Source organism: Sciurus carolinensis, chromosome 11 (assembly GCF_902686445.1).
Source record: "Sciurus carolinensis chromosome 11, mSciCar1.2, whole genome shotgun sequence".
NCBI lineage: Eukaryota > Metazoa > Chordata > Mammalia > Rodentia > Sciuridae > Sciurus > Sciurus carolinensis.
The window spans coordinates 126,163,695-126,184,969 of NC_062223.1; the positions used below are offsets into that span (position 1 = coordinate 126,163,695).

At 48.0% G+C, this 21,275-nt stretch overlaps 1 protein-coding gene and 1 long non-coding RNA gene across 7 annotated transcripts in view; one reads left to right on the forward strand and one right to left on the reverse strand.

The window, feature by feature from the left end:
• LOC124958697 (uncharacterized) overlaps positions 1–15,863 on the forward strand; it is a 54,603-nt gene extending 38,740 nt beyond the window's left edge. For all 3 annotated transcript variants that reach the window (XR_007103932.1, XR_007103931.1, XR_007103933.1), the window contains exons 2-3: positions 11,260–11,412; positions 15,044–15,863. This is a non-coding gene — a long non-coding RNA (uncharacterized LOC124958697). The remainder of the gene's footprint in view (positions 1–11,259; positions 11,413–15,043) is intronic.
• The window catches only part of Kirrel3 (kirre like nephrin family adhesion molecule 3), a 568,427-nt gene that overhangs the window by 52,122 nt on the left and 495,030 nt on the right, over positions 1–21,275 (reverse strand). The gene's annotated exons all lie outside the window — the stretch shown is intronic.

Consider the following 21,275-nt stretch of genomic DNA (forward strand, 5'->3'; position numbering starts at 1 on the left):
TGACAAGCTAGAGGGAAGACTGCAGGCTAAGCATGGTGACAGATCAGATTCGTGGCTGGGTAAGATTTGTGATTGACAGTTTGCATTTCTTTGCTTTTGGGGTTCAGTCCAGGCCCTAGAGGCTCTGGGAAAGCTGGTTGAGCCTGTGCTGAGTCCCATTATTGACTAGAAACAGGGGTGGGCCTCTGGGCTCCATTCTCATACCCTGAGAATCTTCTTTGTCCCAATGTCCCCAACTTCTACCCATGAAGCCAGTCAGAGTTTCTTTCTGCCCTGCCTCCTCCCTCCATCCCAAAATTGTGCCTTTTATTTCTTTTTCAGGCCTCTTCCATGTTACAAACTGAGTAAGCACATGCACTGCCATCGTGGAGCTGATGGTGAGACCCTGGTAGCTCAAAACCCGTCCCTGGATGCACCTGTGTGTGGCATTGGCATCCTCTTGGGGCTTTTTTGAAAAACAGTATCAGTGTTTCACCTTGGAACTCCTGAGTCAGAATCTGCATTTTTTCCCCCCTGGGAAACCAGGGTCTCACACATATAATAAGCAGTCTACCACTGAGCTAACCCCCAGGCCTTTTTAATTTTATTTTTGGAAAAGGGTCTTGCAAAGATGCTGAACCTGGCCTCGAACTTGTGATCCTCCCTAGTCACTGGGATTATATATGTGCTTCACTGCAACCAGCTCAGATTCTGTTTTTGAAAAAGATTCCAGAAAATTCACATGCACCTTTGAGTTTGAGGAGCTCTGCTCTAAGATGGTTCTAGGAGGAATTTCAAACTGAAATTTCAAAGCTCTAGAAGGATAAGGGCACTGGACAAGGACAGCACCAATGGCTGCCCCCACTGGTTCCTTCGTTGACTTCCTGCTAGCTTTGGTCCTTCCTGGCCTAGGTTGAAGAAGAGGCGCAGACTCCTTGCACACTGGCTTTGAAGTTAGAGGTCCTTATTGCAGAAACAAATGCCATTTCTTTAGCTTGAGATGCTGGCTTTCTCTTTCGCCTTCTTCTTCTGGGTCGCTCTTATCCAACATTTGAGACATAGCTAAGAGGTCATCCTCTCCAAGAAGTATTTCCAGAATTTCCCAGTAGGACCAGATGACTTCTGTCTCTATCCCATGTCATCCTGGGCTTCCTCCTATCTCAATATGTAACACATCTTATGGAAATATCTTTGTGTGCTCTCTCCCTTAGGCCACGCCCTCATCCACACTCAATCCCCATCACCTGGTAGAGCACCTGCCACACAAGGTGCAGGGCAGCATGATGTTTGCTGGGCTGCATTTAGCTGGAGTCCATCACTTTACCAGTTGGATGATTGTGGACAGGTGACATAATCTGATAACTTTAGTCCTTTTATCTGGGTAGTGGGATAAAAAATGCTTATCCAGCAGGATTATTAAGTAGATTAATCATCTTTAAGATATAAAGAATGCAGCCAGGGCTTTGCAAAGGGCTATACACATCTTGGTTATTATGTTTAAGTTTTAAGAAGAATAATGTTTAGGGGTTATGTGAGAGGCACTGTGCCTCTTGTTCTATTCTCAAAATCCCTTGAAACAGGATTTATTAAGATTTCCATTTTAGCCAGGCACGGTAGTATGTGCCAGTAGGAGTGACTTGGGAGACTGAGGCGGAGGAGCATAAGTTCAAGGTCAGTGTGGGCAATTTAGAGAGACCCTGTCTCAAAATAAAAAAATAAAATGGACTGGGATGTAGCTCAGAGGTAGAGCGCCCCTGAGATCAATCCCCAATACTGTAAAAACCAAACCAAACCAAACCAAACCAAAAGACCTCCATTTCAACGTTTAGGAAACTGAGGCTCAACAGAGAAAATTACAGAGCTAAGATCACACAGCTGTAGGTGGTGTAGTTGGGATTGAGATTCAGGTTTGTTTAACACAATGATATATTCTGCTAGAATCAGAGCAGCTTACAAATCAGTCCCTGCACCTCGGCAGTCCTTCCCTGCCAACCTTTTCCAGCAACCCTTATCCTGGTCCTATAGTTCCTGGGCACAGTCTCAGCCTATGTCTGTGGCCATTCAGACTCACACTCTTCCCTGCCCTCCCCCAACCTGAATTTCTCTGGGCTACAGGAAGCATGAGTCTGGCTCACGGTTGGTGCTTTTGCAATGTCTGCTGAAGGAACGAATGCAGATTTTTGCAGGTCAGATCCACTCATTGCTCACTTTTGTGGTTCTGCTCGAGTCTCAGGCTCTGGGTCATGAGGAATCCGACTCCAGCTTCCTCATTTACACAAATGCACCACCTAATGGTCAAAGTTTTGTACTGCAGGATGTCAGGACAGAAAGGAGAAGGAACTCATTTCAAGGATAGGTCATTCAGGGACTGAATGATCACTTGGAAAATTTGTATTGAGCACCTACTCTGTGTTAGGCCCTGTTCTAAGTATTGGGGAAAACGGAAGCCCTAGCTGTTATACTTTTCTTTTTTAAAGCAGTCTTTTGTTTTAGGGGATATCAGCCGGGATCCTTTCAATGGGGGAGAAGAAGATATTAAACTTTTTCATTTACTCAAAGCTTTTTGACCTTCTCAGTCCTGTATGACTGCCCAAGGCTCTGAGCTCCTGTAGGACTCTCAGAACTGGGTCCACTCTCTCTCCATGTCACTCCAAACCAGTCTACCTCCATTATAGCCTGTTAAGGGGACCATTCTGGAAGCATACTCTCTGTGAGCACAATGTTCAATGGCTCCTGCTCCTTCAGCATAAAAACTAATTCCGGGTCAGAGGGCATTCGAGATTCCTGCAACAAGGACTTATCTCTCTAGCTATTTCCCCATGTTTAGCTGACTTGGACAGTTCACGTTTCTCAAGGAAAGCCTGCCCTTGTGAAGTCCCCTCTGCTGGGAATGTCCTTGCCCCAAACCTTTGCTGGAGTTCCATCATATCCTCAATCAGTGCAAGGGTTACTATTGCCTTGTTAACTCTTGGTCATTCTTTAAAACTCAGGTCATTGTCACTTCTTGCAGGAAATCTCTTGTTGATCCCAGTCCTTGCCTTTCCCTTCTCTAGCCTCTGCACAGCCATGAGATCATGCATGCACCTCCACCAGTACATGGGGCATTGGTGCCATCACCTCCTTGGGTACCTGTGGCACTTGGTGGTCTCTCTATCTGCTGGTTCCACTAGGTTGTGAGTTCCTTGAGGGGTCCTGGCCAGATCCCACTGGATGGAAAGCAAACTCCCTCCTGCCCCTGAGCACCTTGCTTTTTCCCTTTACCCTGGCCCTCACTACATCTGGATGACATCTGCTTGTGGACTTGCTTTAGGTTCCCTATTGTTCCAAGGTAGTTGTCTTGTCACTTCTTTGTATGTCTCCCACCACTTAGTACATTATCTTGGATAGTTGTAAGAAAATAACAATATGAATAATGGCTAGCATTGATTTAGGGGTTATAGGGCCACAGAAACTCTTTGGGGTACTTTGCAAATGTCATTTAAGCCTCACGACAACCCTATAAAAGGAAGATACATTTATTTTGTGCATCTTTGAGGGGAGGAAACTGAGGCACAAATTAAAGTTATTGGCCCAATGTCACATGACTAGTAAGTAGCAGAATCAGAATATGTGTAGGGTTGTCAGATTTAGCACATAAAAATATAGGATACCCAGTTAAATGTGAATTTCAGAAAATGAAAATATTTTTAATCTAAGTATGTTGATCTGAAATTCACATTTAGTGAGACATCCCGTATTTTATCTGGTGACCCTGTAGATGTGTTAATTACATGTATGTGATTTAATTAATATTGTTGTCTTTTTTCATTCTCTTCTCTCTCCATTTGGAACAGGATACAAATGGGACTTTTTAAAGAATGTGGTATCTGTTATAGGTTGGATCTGGAATTTCTGGTCCAGGTGTTAAAAGCTTGGTCAGCAGCACTTGGGAGGCACTTTGAGAGGTGGGACAAGTGGGAGGTCTTCAGGTCATTGGTGGCATGCTCTTGGAGGGGACTGTGGGACCCTGACCTCCTTCTCTTTTTCTCTTTGGTGCTCCCAGGCACGAGGTAAATGGTTTTGCTCTGCCTTGCTCTCCTGCTGCAATATGCTGCTACAGGCACAAAGGAAGAGGGTAACAGATTATGGATTGAAACCTCCAAATTTTTGAGCCCAAATAAGCATTTTCCTTTATAAGTTGATTATTTCAGTATTTGTTGTAGTGATGGAAAGCTGATGGACACTGCTCCCCAGACACTCTGTGGCACAATAGCATAGGAACTTCAGCTGGGAGGTAAGGGGGAGAGGGGAGGAGCAGGCACAGACTTGGGGTGATGGCATGTGGCTCAGAGGAAGGCAAGCTGAAGGCTTAGTGTCAGCTCTGCCCCTATCCTGGGAGAGACCTGGGTCAGCAGACCTCCAAGGTCTTCTCACTGGGAGCTCATGTGGATTTGGGGTAAGGAGCGGGGGAGGCTCTGAAGCTGGGATGCTTAACTTGACCCCTGGCCTTATCACTCATGGTCTTGTGGCCTGACTTCTTAACTGTCTGTGCTAGACAACGTCATAGACATTATGGGATCTATTTCACAAGGCGTTGTGCTGGTTAAATGAATTGATGGAATTGTTAGAATCGTGCCTTACCCCATAGTTTGGCACCACAGTAAGAACTCAGTCAATTTTAGCTCTGCATATTCTGGTTGCCTATTCCACAAGTAGCTCCACTTCACATGGTGTGAAATGGGTTTATTCTGATCTCTTCTTCTGTTACCATCTTGCTTTGTGCCACAGCCCCAGATTCTCTAGATAGATTGTAGTTATCTTTCCTTAAGCACCTACAAAACCACCACAGTGACCGTAAGGAGGCTACATACCCAAAAGGTAGCAGAGGAGAAGCGGGTGGGGTGGTGAGGGCAAGGGAGACAGATGCTGTCAGCATCTATAGTTCCATGTTTCCCTTTTGCCGTGGTGGCTCTGCAGTACTGGGGATGGAACCCAGGCAAGCACTGTACCACTGAACTATATCCCTATCACTTTTTAGAGACAGGGACTGGCTAATTTGCCTAGACTGACCTTGAACTTGTGAGCCTCCTGCTTCAGCCTCCCACGTGGATGGGATTACAGTTCTGTGCCACCGTACTGGCTCCTGGTTTTCCCTGTTAAATTAGTACCGGAGAACATTTCCGATAAAACCCTGCAAGAGGATCTGAGTCGTCTCATCGGGGAGGGACTGTTTATAGGGAGACGGATGTTTCATTAATACCAAGCAGGCAAACAAACCACAGGATGCATGTACAGCAGGGGACCATAAGCGCCACGGCAGTACTCTCGTGGGAAACAGACCTGCTGCATGTGTGCATGTGTGGGCAGCCACACGTGTGTCCAGCTCCGCACAATGGAAGGCAGTGTGTGACTGCTGGGTGAATTGCAAGTGTGGGAGGGCTTGACAGAGTCTCCCTGGGGAGGTGCCAGAAGGGAAGGGACAGCATGGAGTGGGGTGGGAGAGAGGAGGGGCTGGGGCAGGGACCAGGAGAAAAAGCAGCAGAAGCTGTGGTAGCTCCTTGGGCCAGCTAGGAGGTGTGTACCAACTGCCCTCCCAGGCCTGCTGAGGAAGGGGCCAGCTTCCTTCTGCAGCTCAGCTCCTGTGCTGACCACAGGACCCAGGAGAAGCCTCCTCGGGCTTACTTCCAGGGCTCACAAAGATTTTCTGCTAGCTCTGACCTTGACCTCATTTTGGAATTCTCCCCTTCCACACTGCCGGATCTCAGGGAGAAGTTCGTCATGGTGGCTGGCACGTGCTTGTTTAAACCTCGCAGTCACTGCCTGTGCTGGCCCTTCTGGTAGTTTACTCACTTTGCAGATGGGGAACCTAAGGCTTAGACTGCCCAATCCGCTTGGGTCAACTCGTATCACTGGCATGTGGGGGAGTCAGCAATCTGGCCGACTCCTAATGGCAGTGCTAGGAGGTGTACCTACTGGAATCCAGTCTCTGTTTACTCTGGCTGCTTCAACAACTTCACGAAGTCATCCTGACACAGCAAAAGACCAGGCAGGGACTCATGAGTGTCCCTATCCATCCCATAAATAGAAAGCAGAACTGATGGGTTGGCTTTGCTCTGGGCTCCCCATTAGGCACATCCACCTTCTCAAGGATCTTTGTGGCTTTCAATAAGGAGGAGAATGAGGCCAGAATGAGAATCTTCCCTACTGAGCGCCTGGAGCCTCGGAAGTCTTTACGGAAATGGAGGGGCACTGGGAAAAGGGTCACCTCATTAATGGTCTAAAATATAAACCTCTGAAATGCCAACAGCTGTCTTTTGGAATGAGAAACTAGGAGCACCTTGGTTAAAGGACAGCAGGGAAGAAAGGAGAAGGAGCTGGAGAAGTGACCATGAGAGAGAAGGGCACAAACTGTAAAGACAGGCAAAGAGGAAGAATCAGAGAGCCAGGTGGGGTTCGAGTCGCCCACTCAGGAAGAAGTCAGATGTGAAGAGAGAAAACATGCCATGCTTGGGAGCAGGGAACAGTAAAACCAAATGGCAGCATGCCAAGGAAGGAAACAAGCCACTTGCTGTAAAATTCATTTCAGGGAATCCCAGAAAACCATTAAAATGTACCTTTCAAATTTTGCATAACTATGTGCAAATCCTAAGAGAAAAAAATATGTGCTAGAATCCTAAGAGAAAAAAGTCAAGTTCTTTTTTCTGACCCCAGCCTTTATTCCAAAAAGTACAAGCCTCTAAACTTGAAAAAGGGTAACTAATGCTTTTAGAATTCATTATGGGAAAAATGTTTTAATTCTCATCTATAGCTTGGCCTTATAGATATTTTTGGAACTTCCCGTCTTCCTCATTTTTCACAAGGGCAAGTTACATTTCTCCACAGAAGTGGGTGAGCATTGCATTTCATTTTATAGAGACGGCACATTTTATAGGAGAACATTCCTGTGCTGCGTCTTTTAGGATGCTTCAATGGGAGACATAAAAAGCTGTTGTCTCTTTGTGGCTTCAGGGCATCCCTGAAAAAAAAAAAAAAAATCAAGTAGCTCTAGACTGGGAGTTGTTCCAGGTTTGGGTCCTGCCAGCGGACATTCAGATAGAAGAGAGCAGAAGGTTAGCAGGGAGGGCTCTCTGGACCAGTCCCTGATGGGAGTATAGAAAGCACAACTGGACCCAGGGAGATGCTGGCCGCAAAAAGTTCTCAGCAGCTACTGCAGGGAGTTTGAAGCTTGAATGACTTAGAGTGGTCCCATTCTGATGTGGAAGGACCTGGCCTTTGTACCCTGTGGGGGATCATTCTTCGAAACAAGTTTCCTCTCTTCAGCCACAGGAAGTCCCCGGTGTGGGACTTAGCGCAGAGCTGTTTGCTTCTAGCACTCCAGCAGCTGAGACAAGGTCTTTATGTCCTTTGCCCTGAAGCGGCAAACCTGGGTGGCACACCACGCTTGCTACAAGGTGTTGCTTACTACCTGTGGAGGGATGGCCTCTTCTCTCATGTCCTCTTTTTCTCCATCATTGTTGAGGTGGGATGGGACTGTGGCTTGGGCAGAGAGTGCTCTGCATTCGAATAAGAGACGTGCTTGCATATGGGTAAGGAGATCATGGCCCTACTCTATGTGTCTGTAAGCTCTATTTGTTGGGGATGAGGAAGGACTCTCCACTGGATTCCACTCATCCCTACAATTGCTGGTGTTGATGGGGGTTGGGTACCCCAGGGGAGTAGGGTCAGGCAAGGTGAGGAAAGGACACAGCCCAAGAGGGTAACCTTGAACAAACTTCTCTACTTCCGGACCCTCCTCTGTAAGTGAAGCTAAGATGTCCCTCGTGTAGTACGGGATTTAAGAACGATGATGTGCTAGGTTGTGGTTGGTGAGCTGGAAGCGACCAGCTGGTCTGCCTGAGATGAGGGCTGCTGGGAGCCCCCACCACCTTTGCCCATGTTAGGTGAGTGCTCCCCTGGGGTAACAGAGTGTTAGGGAAGCTCAAATCAAATTCAAGTATGCAATGGGATGGGAAGGCACATGGGAGTAGCCACAGTGTCTCCTATTGACAATGACCATGGGTGACCTCATCAGATCTGCCTCTAATGCCACAGTGGGTAGGTGAGCTGTGAGGAGGTGCAGCCTCTGGGTGGGGGGACTGGCCAGATGGAGAACGATGCTCCTGAGATATTCCTAACATTTTTACCAGCTTTCTACTTTATGATAGAAATGATTACAAACCTACCAGGGACAGACTCTTGCACTAGATTCTGCCCCGTAGTCAGCTACTGTGTAATGACCTCCCATACCAGGGAGTGGGCACGAAGGGGCTGGTCTAGTGATGAGGGATCCAGGGATTGAAGCTGGGATCTGAGTAGAGATATTCAGGAGAAAAATGAAGATTTTAATTTCACCCTCTTGATGTGAAGCATAGGGTTCTTTCCACTTCATCCTTCCCCAGCAGAGACTGGGCAGCCTGGGCAGCTGAGAGGGCCACAGGACGAAGGTTCCCACTCTGCCAGTGGCCTCACAGGCAAGCTGCCCACCTCCTCATTCTGAAGCAGCGATCTCACGCTCTGCTCTCTGGTCCTCCTTCCTGTCTCGATCCCTGTGCTCTTGCTCTCTTGACACTCCAATCTGGCTGACCCCTTCTACCATCCGGGATCTTGATGGGATCCTTGGGTTTACTATTATCCCTCGGAATGTGAATTCACACCAGTGTGTGGTCCAGACCTCAACACTAAGTTTTTCTTTTCTTCTTTTTGAAAATTCCAAGTCAGGGAGGGGTGCTTTTCTCTCTGCTCTCCTTTGGCTTGGCCATCCTCTTACTGGTCTTGGGGAGGCTTGGTTCTCATCTGGGAGTTGAGGAGAGTGTGAGCACTCTCTATCATCCATCTCTTGGGTCTTGGGAGCAGGCGCCTGGGAACTGGGTGGCCTGATAGGCAGGATGGGAGATGAGTGGAGCTTGTCCCAAGAGCTGGAGGGGCAGGTGGTGCAAGCCAGTGAGGAGTTGCTTCCTGACCTGCGGCCCATGGAGAGCTGAGTGAAGATGGATGCTCCATGACTGGATGTCATGCTCTTCCATCACTCATGAGGGATACAGAAGGAACCTGCAAGATGACCTCTTCCTCTCCCTCTCCCATCTGCTTTCCACAGGCTGCTAGGTGACCTCCCTGGAATGACAAGTGAATCACATTGCTCCTTTGTTTATGGTGTTCAAGGCTCTGCCGCACCTGGGCCTGGCCCACCTGTGCAGCCTCACCCCAGGCCCACCTCTAGCCGTATGGTTCTTGACAGCAGCCGTATGGCTCGTGGCAGCCATGGCCTCCCAGAATTTGGGCCCAGACTTTGGGCCCAGACTTCTGCTCTGTCTTCCTGGAATGCCTTTCCTTCCCTCTTCTAACTTGTGGTCACCTATGTGACTTACTGGCTTTGCTTGAATGACCCTTTTACTTCCACTGGACTTGGATGAAGCACCTGGGGGGCAGGGACCAGTGACATCCATGCGTGTTCCAGCAGTCAGCATGGTGCCTTAGCCATGGCCCAGCTGCACGGAAGCTCCCTTCACCTGTAGAACTGGTTCCTGGGAGTCATGGGTAGCTGGTTCAAGGTGCCTGGCTCAGCTGTGAGCATCCCAAGGGGAGCAACCCTGCCAGGTTCCTCATGGTACCACTTGACCCAACTTGGGACCTGAGCAGAACAGGTGCTGAACAGATGAACACTGAACACACGCCCCGTCTTGGGGAGAAGAGATGCCTGTGTGAAATGGGGAGTTTGGCAGGAAAAACAAAGCTTCCAGATGTGGATACTGGGAGAAAGGCAGAACCAGAGAACACTCCTGTGAATTGAGTATCTGCTAGGTTCTAGAAGATTCCTTTGGCCCTACTGGCACTCCATGTTGGATTCATAGACCAATTTTGGGAGGTGTTGGGATTTGGGGTCTATAAGGGCATTGCTGGTTCTGAGATGGCTGCATACCTTTGAATCACTATGAGTTTGGGACCAGGACAGCTGATGTCCCTTGGTTTTCTGAGACCTTGGTGTTCTTTTCTCTCTACCTTCAACACCCCTTTCTCTGGGACTCATTGGCCAATCCCAGGGATGCTTGGATCCTTAATCACCCCCTTTCTTTCATTTCTCTCCCTCCAGGGTTTCCTCTTCCCTTTGATTAGCAACCGATGTGCTCTGGAAAGTGTTCTGTACGTAGTGGACGCTCTATAAAAAGAGACAGAAAGGCACTGGGTTGCTGTGGGGGCCCTGGGATCAGTCTGTGTTAGGATATATGAGTTTCAACTAGGATCTACATCACTGTCACTGCGCTGGAATCTGGTGTGTGAGTGCTGCATATATTGGTCAAAATGAAAGCGTGACGCTTGGGAACAGCGCATGAGCTGCTCTGAGGAGTGGACGGGGTGAGGTATTCGGCGCTGGTTTGAGGAGAAATGAATTGGATGTGTCTTAACGTCATAGTCAGCTCCCATGATGGGCATTAATGTTTGTGGCCAGAGGCATGGATAATCCAAATCTGGTATATAATTGAAAATATCATTTGCATTTGACTTTGGAATGCAGTGTGCGTGCGTGCACATGAGTGCTTGTGGTAGAGAAGAAGCAAGGCAGTTTCACTTTCTGAGTGTTTATTTTAGATTCCCATTAGTGTTAATTTGCATTCACTAGACAAGGCCAGGAGAGAGGTGAGTAGGGACTGTTTAAAGCACATCAACCTGGCCCTGTCCAGGAGGTGGGTCATTGAAAACAGACTGTCCAGGCCTATATTCCATGGGTGCTCAGCATTCTCGAAGGCTGAGCCACTACCTCTCTGAACGTGCCCTTGGGCCAGGGATGTAGTGCTCCATTTGCTGTCAGAACTGGGATGGAAGCCTGACCTCCCTGTCACCAGCTGTGTGACTCTGGATAAGTTGATTAGCTCTCTGAGCCTTTGTCGTCACGAAAGAAGGATAATAAAACTTAGTGGGAAGTTCCAGGCACAGTGGCGCCTGCCTGTAATCCCAGCAGCTTGGGAAGTTGAGGCAGGAAGATCATGAGTTCATAGCCAGCCTCAGCAACTTACAGAGACCCTAAGCAACTTAGCAAGACCCTGTCTCAGACAAAATATAAAAAGGGCTGGGGATGTGGCTCAACGGTGTAGTGCCCCTGGGTTCGATCCCTGGTATAAACCCCTCCCCCAAAACAAAACAAAACAAAAAACTTTAGTGGGAAGCATTGTGGGATGGTTCTGTGAGATGGCGTAGGTCAAATCCAGGGCCCGGGCTCAGCTAAAACTCATTTCCTTTCTTCTGTCTCCTCTCTCCTCATCTCCTAAGGAGTGGTTCTGCCTCTGACATCTCTCCTTCCACACGGTGGTCTGAGCCTCCAAGCACAGCCAGCAATAGTCCCTGGGGTCACACAGGAAGCCACCCCAGTTTTCTGCTGGAGCCCAAGATTGGGCAGAAGTGATCATTTTTCTTAAAGAAACGGTGAGTGCATTAATGCTGAAGAAGCCACAGGCCACCTGCCCAGACAGGGATTGGCAGTGGAGGAGAGCCTGATGTCTGCTCTCCATTGGAGAATGGAGGTGGGGCTCCGTTAGGATTTCATGTCCATCTGAATGGTGAGGGAGGGCTTCAGATGTTCCTGAATGTGGATCCCACAGATGGGACCTGAAGCTCAGGGCCATAAATTTTTAGCTGCATGAACTTGGGCAGGTTTCCCTTCTCTGAGTCTCAGTGTCTGTGTCTGTAAAGTGGGCATAACAGTAAATACTGTCAGAGGGTCATGAAGACCACCAGGTTGGTAAGCATGGAGCTTTGCAGTGGTGTCAGGATGTCAGATGGCTCTGCACGTGATTGGCAGTGGAGGAGACCAGCTTTTGTGAGGATGCATAGATGCCTTCTCACTTCTCTTCCTGACTGGCTGGGTGAGAATTAACTCAAGGCCACCAGACTGGCTAATGCCTGTTCATGCTTCCTTGTGCCCCTGTATTATGCATCCCCTAGTCAAGATGTGTGGTAGGTAAAGAGGCTATATCCCACATGTGTCCCAGAGAGAAGATGTAAGTGGACCAGACGCAGGCTGGCAGCATGGGAAGCCCTTGGAGCTGATCCAACCTCATGTACCTTCCTTACTTGATGGACAAGGCACCTGGCCCAGAGAAATTAAGTGAAATGTCCAAAGCAACACAGCAATTTATCACCTCTCTGGGGTTCCCACAGATTTGAGGTACTGAAAAGGTGATTTCAGAATCTAGACTTTTATTTTCTTTTTTGACTTCAGTGAGCCCAAATGACCCCATCTTTGCTTACCTTGTTTCCTCAGGGCTTGTAAAATGCAAGGATAAGTTATAGATGGACACTCAGTAATTGAGCGGCCTTTGAGAGGATGGTCTCCATGTATAGTTTCTTTTTTCTTGAAAGGGGGAGATGGGCTCAAGATGCAGCATGAGGGAGTGATGTTAGATATCAGAAAGAACAGTTGTTGGAGATACAGCTGAGAGGAGAGGGCTGGGCCTCTCTCAGGAAGGTCATTCCTGTTTTTATTTACATTTTTCTTTTCAGAAATGAGTTGGATGTGATGTGATGACATGCCTCTGAGGCAGGGGGATGGACCTGATGGTTTCTCCTAGTCCCCTCTCAGCTCACGTCCACTTATACCCTTGCTCATTAGTTTTCCTGAAGTTACTTTCCTGCTCCCAATTAGCCTCTGCCTGTCCAGTTTTCTGAAAGCTATTTCTATTTGCAGAAGTGGAAGGGAGAAGACTGTAGGGGCCGAGGGGGCCGGGGGGATGGGGTTGCAGTGGGGAGAAGGGAGGTTGTGACGATGGCTGCTAATTGCCCCTGTCAGCCAGCAGGCCCTGTCTCACCCACTCGGCTGTCGCAGGGGGAAGAGCCACCAGGCATTTTCTATGGCTTCCTATCAAACTTTGATAAATTGACTCTGAAAAGGTTTTACAGCAGCTTATGCCTCAATAATCCTTAATGGTGAACTATCAAGATACTGATGGGGTTGTGGGGTGGGCTGAACAGAAGGAGGCTGACTCCTTACCTGTCCTGAGCCCTCAGATCTTCCCCACCTTTGGGAGTCTTGTTGTGTTTTTTTTTTTTTTTTTTTTTTTTTTTTTTTGTGGTGCTGAGGATCGACCTCAGCGCCTTGTGCTTGCGAGGCAAGCACTCTACCAGCTGAGCTATCTCCCCAGCCCGGGAGTCTTGTTGGAGAGAATAACAGAGGAAGTCTAAACAGAATCCTCCATGCCAGACAGCAGAACTGGCATTCCAGAAAAGACAGATCAGAGAATAAGGACACAGACTGAAATTAGACTCGAAGCAGAACTTCCTAACGCTAGACTGCTGGTGTAGGGCTTGGTGCTGTGGCTAACCAGCAAGGAGTGGGCATTTGAACTGCACGCTACAGATCAGCTTCTGTTCAGTTATTTACCTAGAACGGCACAAACCGAGTCAAGGGCTCAGTGGGAACCAGGAACTTGCCCAACACCCACAGCAAGAATTTGAGCTGGAACCTTGACTGTAGTCCACAGTGGTTTCCCTACAGCCTCACACGTCACAGCCACCTATAATCACCCTCTTCAGCTGTCCCTGCCTGGACAAATGCATGGTGACTAGGTCAGTTACTACCCAGAGTTGGCTGGTCCCCAGAATCTCCTGATTCAGGCTGAGGGTAGGGGTCCAATACCTCTGCCCCTTCTCAGGGCTAGAAATGGGGGAGGCAAGTGAGGCATTTACCTTGGGTACAGAATTTACAGATGTGCCCCAAACTCCCATAATGGAGATAAATAATATCTCAATGCAAACTTAAAAAGACCACAAAATATAAAATGGTACAATTTAAATAAAGACAGGACCAGGAAGCTGAAGTTAACAAGACGTTATTTAAAATGGCCACTTGGCCAAGGGAAATGGTCCAACACTGCCACCCTCTCAATAGGAAATGAGATAAGAGGTAGAGAATTAGAGATACCAACGAGTTCACTGCCATGGAAATCAGGGTAGTAAAATTAAATACATCCAGTTTTTGCTGTAAACAAAATATTTAAGCTTAAAATAATGTTATGAGTTTTAATATACCTACTTTTAAATGTTTCAATATTTTCCCAACTACTTTAATGTCCTAGGAAAAAATTAACCATTAAAAAAGTACTTAAAAATACACATATGGGGCACACATTTTCCCTCTTGCCTTAGGCTCGCTTATGGCTCGGCTCGGCGCTGTTCCTGATCCTGTCTTTAACAGTTTGATATTTCGTTCATGGAGAATATTTTTTTTTTTTTGCATTCATTTTGATTTTTAAAGAACTTGCATTAAGGGCTGAGGATGTAGCTCTGTGGTAGAGGGCATGTGTGAGGTCCAGGGTTTCATTGCCAGTACTAAATACACACACACACACACACACACACACACACACACACACACACATTGCCAGTACTAAATACACACACACACACACACACAAGATGTTGCATTAAAATATTACTACCTGGCTTACAGAATTTTTTGATGTCCCTGAAGTTTTGTGATCAAGGAGGGGTGCCTCACCCTAAACTTGGCCCTTTGTCCCTATTTCCTGTCCTTGGTGAGGACAAAACACAAGGGAACCCCTGGGATGCCTGGAATCACCTGGGGCATGTTCAGGCTTGGAATTGCCCCAGGGGAGGTGAGCGCTGGGTCTGGCATGGGCTGCCAAAGGAAGATGGATGGGTTCCCAAAGCCTCCAGATAGAAGCAGGCAGCCTTTACTGAGCTCATCCATCAAGTCCCCCGTGGGATGACACTCACCTTAATCAGGCCAGGAAGGATGGGGGAGGTGGAGAAGCCAGTTGAACAGAGACTCCTGCAGAGTCTGAGCTGGTGCCCAGAGAGCCATGAGGTTCAGCCAGGCAGCCAGGCTGTGCACTGATCAATTCCAGGGGACATTGTGTATTTAGCTGGCCCCTCTTACCACCCCCCCATCTTCCAGGCAGACCCCAAGTCCTGATGCTCAGACCCCAGGTCAGATTGGGGACTGGAAGAGACTAGCAAGAGAAGGAACCAAGTGAAAACAAATAGAAGAGGACTGCTTAGGGAAGGACCTGAAAACTTGTTCTTCTATGCTTTCCAGAAACTTCCAGTGGCTTCCCCTTCTACAGAGTATGGAGTTTGAACCCTTTGGATGACCATCAGGACTTCTGACATTTGACCCCAGCCTCTCTGGTCCTGTGCCCACCGAAGGTCTCTACATGAACCCTCCTCTCTGCTCCCATATCCAGGACCCTCTGCTCTCCCTAAGCTGACCCCAGAGTGGTTCATCCTTGAGACCCAGGTTCTGATTCTTCCGGAAGCCTCCTCTGATTGTTCACATTCCTCACTATCGCACTTAATCTTTCAGGGCCAGTTTCCACATGTAACCCTGCCCCAAGCAGGCTCTGAGTTCTCAGAGCACCTGAATTGCTGCTTGCACTTGAATTTCTCCTCAGAGCTTTGCACCCCAGGGGCAGCAAGTGCCTTAGGAACGAAGTGACCCTGTTTGGTCCTCTCAGACCATGACCACCTGGGAATAGGGCTCTGTTGGTGTCACAGTTGGAACCTGGAGCAGGAGGGGAACTCAGGTCACCCTGCCCTCTCTGAGTCCTTGGGGGTGCTCCCTGACCCTCTCACCACTCTCCTCACAAAAAGCAGAGCTGTGAACCAGGCTGAGTGCAGGACACAATGCCAGGGTTCCCACTGGCATCTCAGCAAGTGGCAACTCCCTGCAAGCAGCAGCCCAGGCCAAATCCCTCGGGGTCCTCTAGGACTTTGCTAGTTCTCTGATTACGATGGGCTCCATTTTTGAAGTATATACAGATCTCAAGCCCTACATAGACTTGTATTCCTCGATACTCAGGAGGCTGAGGCAGGAGGATCATTTAAGTTCAGGAGTTTGAGGCCAGGCAGGGCAGCATAACCAGATCCACCTCAAAAAAAAAAAAAAATTATATAGAGGGAAATGATAGGGAGGGGGGTATGAAAAATGGTGGAATGAGACAGACATCATTACCCTATGTACATGTATGATTACACGAATGGCGTGAATCTACATCATGCACAACCATAGAAATGAAATGATGTACCCCATTTGTGTACAGTGACTCAAAATGCAGACTGTAAAAAATAAAAAAAAAAAAAAGAAAGAGAGAAAGAAAATAAAGAAATATAGACATACCCACTTTTCTTTGCCTCTCAACACTTGCTCCTGCCCAAGTTCAAATATCACCGCTGTCTTCCTCCAGGGCCTCCTACTTTCCTGCATTCACCCTTATCTTATGCTGACTCCTTAAAATACCAGCCAGGCCAATTCTGTTTATATTGTGTCACTCCTCTGTTCAAAGCTTCTGGTGGTGTCCTATCTCATGTACAGTCAAGTCTAAAGTTGCTATCAGGGCTATGAGATTTTGCAAGATCTAGCCCCTGCTCTCTTTGGTCTCATCTCTGTTACTTTTCTGTTATTCCCTCTGTGTCAGCCACACAGGCTTCTTTGCTGACCACTCCTGCCTCAGGACCTTTGCACTTTCAGTAGTCCCTGTCTGGAATGTTCTTTGTCCAAATGTTTGCTTGGCATACTTCCTTGTTTTCTTCAGGTCTTTGGTTGTATTTCTTACTCAAAGAGGCTTTCCCTATCCATGTAAAATGGCTCCTCTGTATCTTCCCTCACCTCCTCCTTGTCCTGCTTTATGGTACCAATGACATTATAGTATTTGTTAATTTATGGTCTAACTCCTTTCTTGGTATAAGCTCTTCAAGAACAGTGACTTTGTTCTGTGTTCTGTTGTATTTCTAGTGCCTTGAATAGTGATGGTTTACAGTAGGGGCTTAATAAGAATGGCTAAGTCACTGCCGGCTTCATAGTTGGGATGAATTCCTTTTTCTAACTTGACCTTGGTTCTCCCTTCTGCACATGGGTGAATGGTCTTACATCCCATCAAGGCCCAGACACATCTCATGCTCTGGTAGAAGCCCCCCTCTGCACCCCACAGACTCCACTGTGCGTTAAGTGAGCACTTCATGCTTTTCTGATAGCTTTATCATGCAGGATTCTATTTCAACTTCTTGGCAACGTCTGGAGGGAGGTAGTCAGGACTTCAGAGGCTCATGGTGGTAAAGTTAGATACCCAGTGCCATTCTCAAGTTAGAGGCAGATCCTGGGCCCAGCCTCGGCATCCCCGTCCCCCAGGGTGGCCCTGCAACCTGAACGGTGCCTGCTCTACTGGGGCCCAAGCCCAGGCTGGCCTCTGGGAGGCAGCTGGCAAATCCCTAGTCTCTCTGGTCTGAGCCCGGTTCCTGTTGTCAGTCACTGCTCAGTTCCCTCTCTTGCTTATTTCATGATGTAGAATGATTATAATAAAGAACATTAATTGGGGGGAATGATGGCTCACACTTGGGAGTTCTCCAACCTGGCCTTGTTAAAGAGTCTGGGGTGCTTCCATTCACTTCAAACAGCCTCTTTGTGTTCATGGAGACAGGCAGGAACACTGGTTCCTACTTTTCAGTTAGGAAATTGGAGACTCAGGAAGGTACAGCCACTTGCCTAGGGTTTTAGATTAAATCAGGGGACGTGCCTGAGCAGTGTTGTGCTGGTAAACTGGTTCTCCAGACAAAATACACAAAATCCTAATTTGTAGTGTTGCCAATTACTGTGCTGCAAATGCTCCCATCAAGACCAGTTTCAAGCCACCAACACATTGTCACCAATGCCGAGTTGGGAGAAAAAAGCACCACCTGCTCTAATGGGCCAGGACAAATCAGCTCTAGCATACCATGGAGCCAGGGTGACAGCTCCTACCTTCTCTTCAAAACTTTGTCGTTTATAAACACATTCAGCACTCACCTGATCACCATGGCAACTCTTTTATACAGGCAGCTGTTATTATGTCCATTTTTTAGATGGGAAAACTGAGGCTTACAAAGATTAGATGACTTATTAAGGGCAGGCAGGGAGGATTAGGGGTGCTGCACTCTGGATTCAGAATTCCTAGGCCTAGAACTGGCCCTTCCACTTGTCAGCCATGTGTTCTTGCCCAAATCACTTATCTTCTCTGACTCTCAGTTTCTTCATCTGTAAAATGAGAATTAAGTATATCTGCCCCAGAAGTGTACAGGGTCATGGTAAAGAGTAAGATGAATATGTATAGGAAGGTACCTTCTGAACTGCATAGTGCCTCACCATGTTCTGAGCACAGGTACGTTTGAGGATTGACTATCCATTTCTGCAATATCTGTATGGTTGCCTATTGCTGCATAACAAATTACCCCTGAACTCAGTGGTTTATAACAACAGGAATCAATTTTTAGCTCTCACAGTTTCTGCAGGTCAAGAAGCTGAACCCAACTCAGCTGGAAAGTTCTGGCTGAGGGAGTCTGTTTGCAATCAGATGTAGGAGGGGCTGGGGCCATCTTCAACCCTCTGTATTCTCCTGCCTGGCGCCTGGATAGAGTGTTGAATCTCATCTACCTCTGTGTGGTCGAGATGGACAGACGGCTTCAGGGTAGTCAGACTCCTTATGGTTACTTAGCAGTCCAAAGCACTGTGTGGTCCCCACTGCCAAATGTCACAAAGAGTGTGCTGTTGTTCACTAGGGAACCTGGGCCAGTGTGTGTTTAATTTTCTTTCAACATGAAAACAAAAATTTCAGTGAAAGCAGGATGGGGTCTGGCCTCAGCCCACCTGCCCCAATCTTATCAGCACTCGTGAGGGAGCCCCTGCCCTGCCCTCGAGGCATAGCCTGGCCTGGTGGGTCCCATCAGCTGCATATCTTGTGAACAGAATTCAGGCACAGTGCTGCCTACCCCAAGCCTTACCCTGCCCTCTGTGTGGAGTGACTCTGAGGGGATTTGGGGGAGGCCTATAGCAGAGCAAGGGTAGCAGACACCTTTTGTGCCTCCATTGGGCCCTGGAGAGCCAGGGATTAAACACTGGCTCAGGCCAGGATCTCGAATCTGACTGTGGCTTTAACTAGTCCCAGATGGGAGTTCAGTGCAGTTCCTCCTTCAAATTCCCAAGCACTTGTCTGTGTTGAGCCTGAGGCCGAGCCCAGCAATTCCAAAATGCCTGCACTGTGGTCTTTGGCCCCCGGCAACTTGTGCGCCCCTATTGTGCAAACATGGTCCCTTCCTAACATTCCCAGAGCCCCTGAAGACAAGTGATGTCACTATTTTACAGATGAGGAGGCTGAGGCTCCGAGAGTGCAATTGACTTGCCCAAAGTCATACAGCTATGGAGTCTGCTCATTCAGTCCACTGCATCACACTCTTTGGGACTGGGCTGACTGAATTGAAAGGGGCAGAATCAATTAACCCCGAAAACCTGAGATGGGGAACACAAAGGGGAATTCAGCTTCTTTCCCCAAATGATGTCATCGGCTGAGACAAAAAGGAAAAAAATGCCCATTTCCTCACTCCAAGTTTCCCCCTCATTAATTTAATCTAATTTGCTCACAACATTCCTTGGTAAACAGCAGGCCCCCTTTAATAAGCCAGGCTCTTCCTTCGACCCTGCAATTGTGTTTCTAATCAGCCAGTGTATCGGGAAAGCCTCGCTGCTAATTGTCGCAAGGCATTGGCACTACCCCGTGTGTCAGGTAAGGGATGGCAATGAGAGATAATTATAATCAGATCTAATTAGTAATTATAACAGATCCTGACTAGAAATTGTTTTCAGTTAAATATTCCCATAGAGGCGCTAATGGTCTCCAGGGCATGCTGAGTGCTGCAGATGCAAGCAAAGGGGCTTGTAAGGAACAGGTGACCTCACATCCGGTGACTTCCATCCTGACCTGCCCGTGAGCAAAGGAGACCCAGTGCCTGCAATGTGTGGCTCAGGGGACCAGAGGTGGCTGGCCCGCAGAGGAAGAGCTGGCCTGGCATTTTGGTGTGCCTGTTCCCATGAAGAGCGCTTTCCTTATATCTGCCTGAGGTTGAGGTCTCTCGTACCACACAGCCACCTGTGGAGCCCTCAACAAATGCCAATCATTCCATGACTCAGGACCCAGAGAAACTTCTGGATTATTAAAGAAACTGAGCACTGCTTAGGCAGCATGGGATATGTACTGCTAGAATCATTGCTGAATTGAATGGCAATAGAGGTATGACATAGGACCCCTCTGGAGACTGACTCTCCATCCCCACATGATATCCCCTGGTCCAGGATTGTCCACTTCTTTTCTGTCTCTAGCAAGCACTTTTGCAAACTCTGAGCTGCCTACTTTCTGTTAACCAGTTCTAATGAACTTTCCTGCTTTTAGACCCACACCTTGTACCCTACATGGTTCTTTTGCTGGGAACTTTGGTGGTTCCAGCAGCCATACTGGACACTGGATGGTGCAGCTCGTCTGGGAGCCCTGGTGGGCAGTAGAGAGGGCCTAACCCATTTTGGTGCCAGTTGAATCTGGCCACAAATTATTACAATGACTCACGTTAATATACTTGAAAACAAAAACCCAGGATATATTTTTTACTACATTTTAGTTTTTTTCATTGCTGATGTATGTTGATCTGATAACTATTAACCAGAACACGAGACTAACAGGGGAAGTGCTATTCCCTGACCACATCAGGAGAGGAAGTATAATTTTAGTTAATTTACAACCCTCCTCCCAATGACAGCTGCTGGTTTCTTGCACTTGAAAGCCTGTTTGCATCTGCATACAGACCCCAACTGTCATCTTTTTTTCTTCTGGCACCTGCTACCCACTGGAGAGACTGCTCTTCCCAGTTCTGCGGATCTGTCCTTTCAGCCTCCTCTGGGTTTCCTTTCCTTGGGAGAGCCTCATGCCCTGGGGGCAGGATATTTTGAACACAAAGGTGCTACTGGCAGATGGCAGGCCCTGGCCACCCTTTTCCCTCTGGTCTGGGGACTCTGAGAGGAGTGGCTTGGTTGGGCAAACCTTTGGCGCTAGCCCGGCTTTGGGCCCAGCTTGGATTACCAGTAATGGTCCTAGAGTCTCTTCCTCTGTCTTTGCAACCTCAAAGGGCGAGGAGGAACCAGCATGGGGCCTGGTTTTGGCTGTAGAGGCTAAGAAGGCTCATTTGGGGAGTGAGGGTGACGGTGATAGGAAGGCAGGGCCACATTCAGAGCAGAGTCCACGGTCACCTGTTGCCACACATGGAATGGAGCATCTTCATACTAGGTAGTCAGTGGCCAGCTAGGGTTTGAACCCAGACTCCAAGTTTTGGGCTCTTTAAACTAGGACAGCGGTTATCAGGGAAGTAACATGCTGCTCATTGATCTGTGACAAATGGAGTCATCTGTCCAAAGTCCACTCACGTCTCCGACCTCACCCACACCCTCCTTAAAGTTGCCTCCCCCGGCACAACGTGGC